Below are 7,108 nucleotides of genomic sequence, written 5' to 3' on the forward strand. Positions count from 1 at the left end.
TTTTGAAAAGCGTTTAAACTTTGAAATAGACATTAAAGTTATTTGACGTAACATCATCCTTTCCATGTTTGAGTGCTCAGATCTTTTCTCCTTTCTTACCCTGGCTCCTGTTGATCAGAGGCCATCGCCATGCTGTCTTGTGGTGGACACTTTTGTCAACATTCCGTTTTTGCCGTGGACATATAAAGAGCTAGCCCTGAATGACCATTGGTGCGTGTATTGGTGCGTGCATGTTTGTAGCCTGAAAAAAGAAAAAAACCCTGCACTCATTGTCACTCATCGTGTGTGTGTGTGTGTGTGTGTGTGTGTGTGTGTGTGTGTGTCCCAGATAGCAAAAGATGTTAATTCAATGTTGAATTATGGTCAAAATGGTTGATTTTTGGTTAAGGTTGACGATTGATGGTGGATCAACCATCAACCGATCATCCAATTGATGCCAATTAACCAATGTTGAAAAGATGTCATTGAATCAATGTTGTTTTGCGGTCGAATTTTAATGATTGAAATGCCAACATCGAAGCAATGTTGAATCAACGTATGCCGTTTGTCACCCCAAACCCCCCCCTCCGCCCGCCCCGTCCCCTACTCCCTCTACTCCCCCCACCCCACCAGCGCCCCCCCCCCGCCCAGCCCCACCCCCCCTCTCTGAACTCTGGGTGAGAGCATTTTATCATTGGGCGAGGGGCATCTCACATTCTGAATTAAGCACCATATGTTGATGACATTTTTCTGTACATTTTCTTACTTGTCTGTAAATCTTCTTACTTGCGGTTTGTACATAATGTGCAGTCACAAAACATCTACAAGTCACTATACAAGGAGTGGAGCGGTCCAAATGTCCCCCCCTACTTAAACGAGCTCTAGTGGTATGTTCCAACCACACTCCGTTTCCGCTCTGGTTACTGGCTGGCTTTCGTCTGTCTCCCGGATTCTACTTTGAGCGCTTTTGCAGTAAGTTTGGCGATATTACTTTTATATTAACTGTGTTTAGTCTTTAGTGACACTGACATAACTGCATTGTTTTGTGCATATGCTGCAGCTTGATAGGTGAATATGTGATGTAACATAACGGCCGGGCTACACAAAACGCGCGAGAAATGCCTGGTGTAGCCGGCCGTAACATTAAGATAAATTAATATCTGTTGGCGTGTCCTTAGTTATTAATTTAACTCGGGAGTGTGTACAAGTGGAACCGTACGGTTCCTGTGTCTGTTCTCAGACCTATAACCAGTACATTATTTAATATTTCGATGTGTTTTGAAACGTTTTTATCTTATAACCGGCGTTGCGCCAAAACGAACAGACCAATCGCGTGCTTTTGTATTGAATGACGTTGTGTTTTATAGAGAAGTCTCAGTCAGACTGCATTCGTCCTGTTATAGTTAGACGTTTGGTTATGCTGGTATTTTATAATTAACAATACTATTAAATTATAATAATGAACAAGCTTGATGTTGATCCAAATGTACAATTATGCAATGTTTCAGCTTGTTTCACATTGGAATGCAGCACATTAATCAGTTAATCAGGACCCCCCCCCCCTTTTTTCTTCTTCCAGAATCACAACAGTTTCAAGACTAGCAGCATTGAAGAAGACTTTCAAGGACACAACGTTACAAGACTGCATGTTTGGTAAGCTTCCTCCCTGCAAACTACTTCATAGATTATGTTTAGGGAGTGGCATGACTGAGGCATGAAATGAAACACTTGATCTTAAAAAATATATATGTTGGAATGAAGTGATGGTGACAGTGCAAGCTATTAGAAATAAACAAAGGACAATTGGTGAGCTTTAGAGTTGCATGGATACACATTGTATTGCCTAGATGGAGCCAGCTAGGCGTTTGCTCCTCTTTCCAGTTCAGTCTAACTGGATGCTGACTGTAGCTTTTGTTACTGTAGGCCTGCAGAGTGATTAAAAAAAACACACACACACGTGAAGTGAGGGGCACTCTTATCATTCCGGCCAACACTCAAATTTGTCCATTCACTGTCGGTGGGAATGCAATGTTTGTGTGGGACAGTTTGTGCACACACCAAAAGCTGGACAGGAGGGTGCAGGATAATAAGAAATTGTATGGGATAGACTCTTATCTTCCTCACTCTTATTTTTGTGTCTTTCAGCTGCTGCTCGGCAGTTTGACTCCAAACTGACCAACCAGGACTACAGTGAAACGGTGAAGAAGTGGCTTCGTTATGTGCCAGACAGGGAGGGCGGCATCCCAAGGAACCCAAGTGACCCAAACCAAGCGACCCAAAGTCACACTTAGGGTACCCCACACACGGTTTCCCATACAGTACAATCCAGTACAAGTTCATGGACACTGTTCTTCCATGCCAATAGACTGTTGTTTTGTCAGTCAAATATGTTTACAGTTTTGTGTCGCTGTTATATGACAACCAAATGGACAGTTGTTAGCCTGTGGACCCTGATTTGCAAAGTCCTTCATGAGGGAAGATCTTTATGTCCTATATCAACCATGGTTATTATTTATTTTTGTTTAAAAAAAATCTTTGTCAAACATGTCTGTGGAATTTATAACTGTGGTAAAAAAAATACAATATTTGTCACTATCACCTGCACCTAATTTAGAATGTTTCTCAGGGACACAATTGCTGGCTGTCGATTTTCCTTAATAAAACGTAATTGATTAATATTAATACCATGTTGTCATCTCTAAGTTTGTTTTCACACAAACAACCTACCCATCGTCTGCCAACAATGTTGGTCATATTGTTGTAATGCTATGATGTGTAGACCTATATCAGCAGAAAGTTATTGGTGAAAAACTAACCTTTTCTAATGCGTAGAAAAATTTATTATTTTTAATGTAAAATGTACATGAATCAATATTGATTCCTTCACGTTGATTCAATATAATATCAACCCAAATCTACATGTAGATTATGGTTGAATCAATGTTGATTCCTAACATTGATTCAATATAAAATCAACCCAAATGTGCATGTAGATTACCATTTAGATTATGGTTGAATCAATGTTGATTCCTAACATTGATTCAATATAAAATCAACCCAAATGTGCATGTAGATTACCATTTAGATGATGGTTGAATCAACATTGATATAGTGTCAGTTATGGTTGAAAACCTAATGTTGTTTCAACATGTAACTCTCTTTGCACTTTTTATATAATTTCAACGTCAGGTTTCAATGTGGATTCAATATTTCTGCCTAACCACATTTCAACGTTGATTCACCCATATTTTGCTATCTGGGGTGTGTGTGTGTGTGTGTGTGTGTGATCGTAAAGTTATCCTCGTGTCTTACAGGATGGGAGTTGCTCCGATAATCGCTTTTCCTCTTCCCACTTCAGTCCCCAGATACTCGTCAAATCGAGTGTGTTTGTGTGTGTGTGTGCGTGTGTGTGTGTGAGAGTGACTGTGTGTGTGTGTGTGCATGTACGTGCGTGCGTGCGTGCCCGTGTGTGTGAAAATGTCGGATGCACACACGCACAGTCGCACACACACACACACACACACACACACACAGTCACACACACACACACACACACACGTGTACACGTACGTGCGTTTGACATCTGCAATCAGTTAGACAAGAGTGGAAAGAAGACAGAGAGAAGAATAAGGGAGAGAAAGCCCTTAATGACTGAGATTATCTTAGTGGAATGGAAGAATGGAAAAAAGACTGAATATAAATCACTCATTATACTCGTGTGTGTGTGTGTGTGTGTGTGTGTGTGTGTGTGTGCGTGCATGTGTGTGTGCGTGCATGCATGGTGTACCTGAGTTGATGCTGAACTGGTCAAAGTGGCGGTGTGGTAGCGGGGTTTACTGGTCCAGCGCACAGGGACACCACACACACTGTGCAGCGTGTTCGTGATGTCACCCAGGAAGGACTCCAGCGCGTCCTGCTGGTGGAGTCTGGAACAGCGCTCTATTGGCTGCAGTCTGATACAGCTCAGAGGATAGCTTGGAATACAGAGTTAAGAACTGAACCAGGTTAACATGTAGAAGTGAGTTCAAACTAAAGTAGGTTAACTAGAGACACTCGAAGCATAACTCTCAATTAATCTGGGTTAAAATGCAAAGAGTAACAAATTAGGTGTTTTTGTTTTTTATTCCCATGGGTCCTGTGGGAGCCAAAAACATAAATTCAAATTAAATTAAATAAAAACAGGGAATAAGGAAATAAAATGAAATAATGATAAAAACAATGTAGCAACAAATGGGTTTTAGGAAAAGTAGTGCTTAGCCTACTTAAAACTGAGTATAAAAAGTGTGGGGTGCTGCGCTCTTATCATCATACAGCATCACATTATGGCCAATCACTTTTGGCGTCCTCACTTTTTTTGTGCAATTTTCGCCTTTATTTTATAGTAGGCTGACAGGAAATGGGGGAGAAATATGGGGGAGTGACATGCAGTAAAGGCTGTCGGGATCGGGAGTCGAACCTGCGGCACACTGCCAGACTACCGGCCAAGGTGCCTGGACCGCTGAGCCACGGCCCAGGCCGGCATCCTCACTTTCTAAGCCCTCAGCAAATCAAATCATCACAATGGGGTACACAGACACACAAAGCTGGGCATAGGAGGGTCTAGCGCCCCTCAAAAAAACATCTTAATACAAATAAAATAATTTGTACTGATATAAATAGTTATCACTAAACCAGGTTCATAATAAGAATGCAGTATAATCATTTGAATAATCGATACAATAAGTTATCGCTATACATCTAGTATAGCTTTCTTTTGCTTTTTACCCCTTTTTCTCCTCAATTTAGTAATTGTGCCAATTGCTTTTTCGTGGAAATAAAGGTAATGGGTCGCACACACCAAGACTGCATTTTAGTTTTTATTCTTGCATTATTCTTGCATGATGGATCGAAGACAAACATTTCGGCTATCCAGCCTTCATCAGTGTGACCTCTGTGTGTTGTTGTGCACCATACTGACTCACCTGCCAGTTGAGGAGCCCCCCTGTGTGTGTGTGCGTGTGTGTGCACGTGTTTAAGGATACGTGAACAGCCTCTCTCCCACTGGTTTGAAGTAGACACTGCAGTAGATAACTTCCTCCTCTGATAGGTCAGGAAGTCTGTAACCATACTGTAAACGCACATGCACGCACGCATAAAAGGTTTGAGAATCACTGGTGTAATTACTGGTTGTGGTCCCCGGTCCGAATCACTGGTCCGGGGACCACCAGTGGTCCTTGAGGGGGTTCCAGGTGGTCCCCAGCTAAATGATGGAGAGTTGGTAACCAAATGCACCCTTATCTTTTAAATGATGGTGAAACATCTGCATTACTTAATTTACAAGAAGTCTACACAATCAGAGAATGTAGAATACATTTTAGTTTTGATCAACGTTTGCCTGTTATCTCTCTCTTATGGTACCAACATCACTACAGTGTGGAGAAATCTATCCCACAACAACAAAATATTCTTTAGTTTTGGGTCTGAGAGGCTAAAACTCATCAAATGGTGGTCCGTGGCTCAAATGCCCAATAAATAATGGACCTTGACATGAAAATGGTTGAAAACCACTGGTTTAAATCACTGGTCTAAAAGAGTTTGACTAGAGAGAGAGAGAGAGAGAGAGAGGTGTGTTTGTGCGTGCGTTGTGTATACCAGACTGTTCCAGTGTCTCTGTAGGTCAGCGTAGCTTCTGAAGGGGCTATCTTTGTTCAGCTGACGACTGATAGTGATAATCTGACCCTTCTTCATGCTACACGCGTGCGTGCGTGCGTGCGTGCGCGCGCGCACACACACACACACACACACACACACACACACACACACACACACACACACAATCAATAGTAGAAAAGTAATGAATATGGTTAATTCAAGACGCAACCAACATTGCTAATTAACCCTAACCCAAGTGAAACGCTTCACTTCATTCATTCAAGATGATAAAGTGGTAACATGGCTCCCTCTACTGGACACAGGTGGTATAACACCACCTGACTGCGAGTCAGGATTCCTTCCCTGGCCAGGATGAATATATAATCAAATGAACGATTAATTAATTTACAGGTAACGGATTATAAGGATTATTATTATAATTATTTGTATCGGTTGGTTGGTTGGTCGGGTTACTTCAGAAACCTTATAATTTCATCCGTTCTACTACAGTTTACAGTGTCGCACGGAAGTAGCAAAAACAGCAGATCTACAAGCTCACACGGGATCAAATCATGGCCGAAATGCCGCCCAACCCAAAATGTAAATCCTGGCTATGCCACTGTGGTTACTCAGGCAGGGCACAGTGTAACACCAGGGTTACATTACATTACATACATAACAGTGGTTTTCTACCAGTGGTCCTTCAGGGGGTTCCAGGTGGTCCCCAGCTAATAGATGAAGAGTTGGTAACACTTATATATGTGACCAGATTTAACCGAGAGCCTGCCATCGCACAAACTCCAGCTTTTCACCAGAGGAGAAAAACAAACAAAAAATGTTTTATCCAAAATGAGTTAATAGCACAGGCAGACTCTTCACATACTAGAGCATGACTGAAATAAATGTCAGAGCTGAATAAATGCTTAAACAGGTGTAATGTTAGAGTCCACAGAAGTGAACCTTTCAAGCCTGTTTTCTCTATTATAAGTCATATCTCCAAAACTAGTGGGACAAACTTAACAACCAATATGTCAATTTGAAGATATGATTCCCTGCTTTCATATGACATGAAAATGAAAAAAAGATTAATGGCAGTCCCTCAGTCAAATCTGGTCACATATGTTTAACTCCTGAGAGTGTAAATCATCATCAATCATGACTCAATCAAAAATATGGTTAAACATCTGTTGTCTCAATCTTATCCAAGGACAACAAAATATTCTTTAGTTTTGCAACATCTCATCAAATGGTGGTCTGTGGCTCAAATGCCAAATATATAATTGGGCCTTGATAGGAAAAGGGTTGAAAACCACTGTTTTATAACATTATTAGAATACTAACAGTAATGTGTTCAGTGGTTACCTGGGCAGAACGTAACACCAGGGGTTTCCTCCCAGAGAGTAACCACTGATGACAGCGTCAGAATGGCTCCAGAAGTTCTTCAACACCATTGAAGGAATGTCAAAGTCCTCCAACTGCAACGCACACACGCACACTT

The 7,108-nt window shown here is 41.5% G+C and overlaps 1 long non-coding RNA gene across 1 annotated transcript; it reads left to right on the forward strand.

The window, feature by feature from the left end:
- The first annotated feature begins 890 nt into the window (after nt 1–890).
- Nucleotides 891–2,655, forward strand: LOC308336318. Its single transcript, XR_013966145.1, has 3 exons — nt 891–951; nt 1,559–1,632; nt 2,125–2,655. It is a non-coding gene; the product is annotated as an uncharacterized lncRNA (long non-coding RNA).
- Nucleotides 2,656–7,108: the final 4,453 nt, after the last annotated feature.

The sequence above is a fragment of the Protomyctophum bolini genome (genome assembly GCF_963924005.1).
Source record: "Protomyctophum bolini genome assembly, chromosome: 21".
Lineage (NCBI taxonomy): Eukaryota > Metazoa > Chordata > Actinopteri > Myctophiformes > Myctophidae > Protomyctophum > Protomyctophum bolini.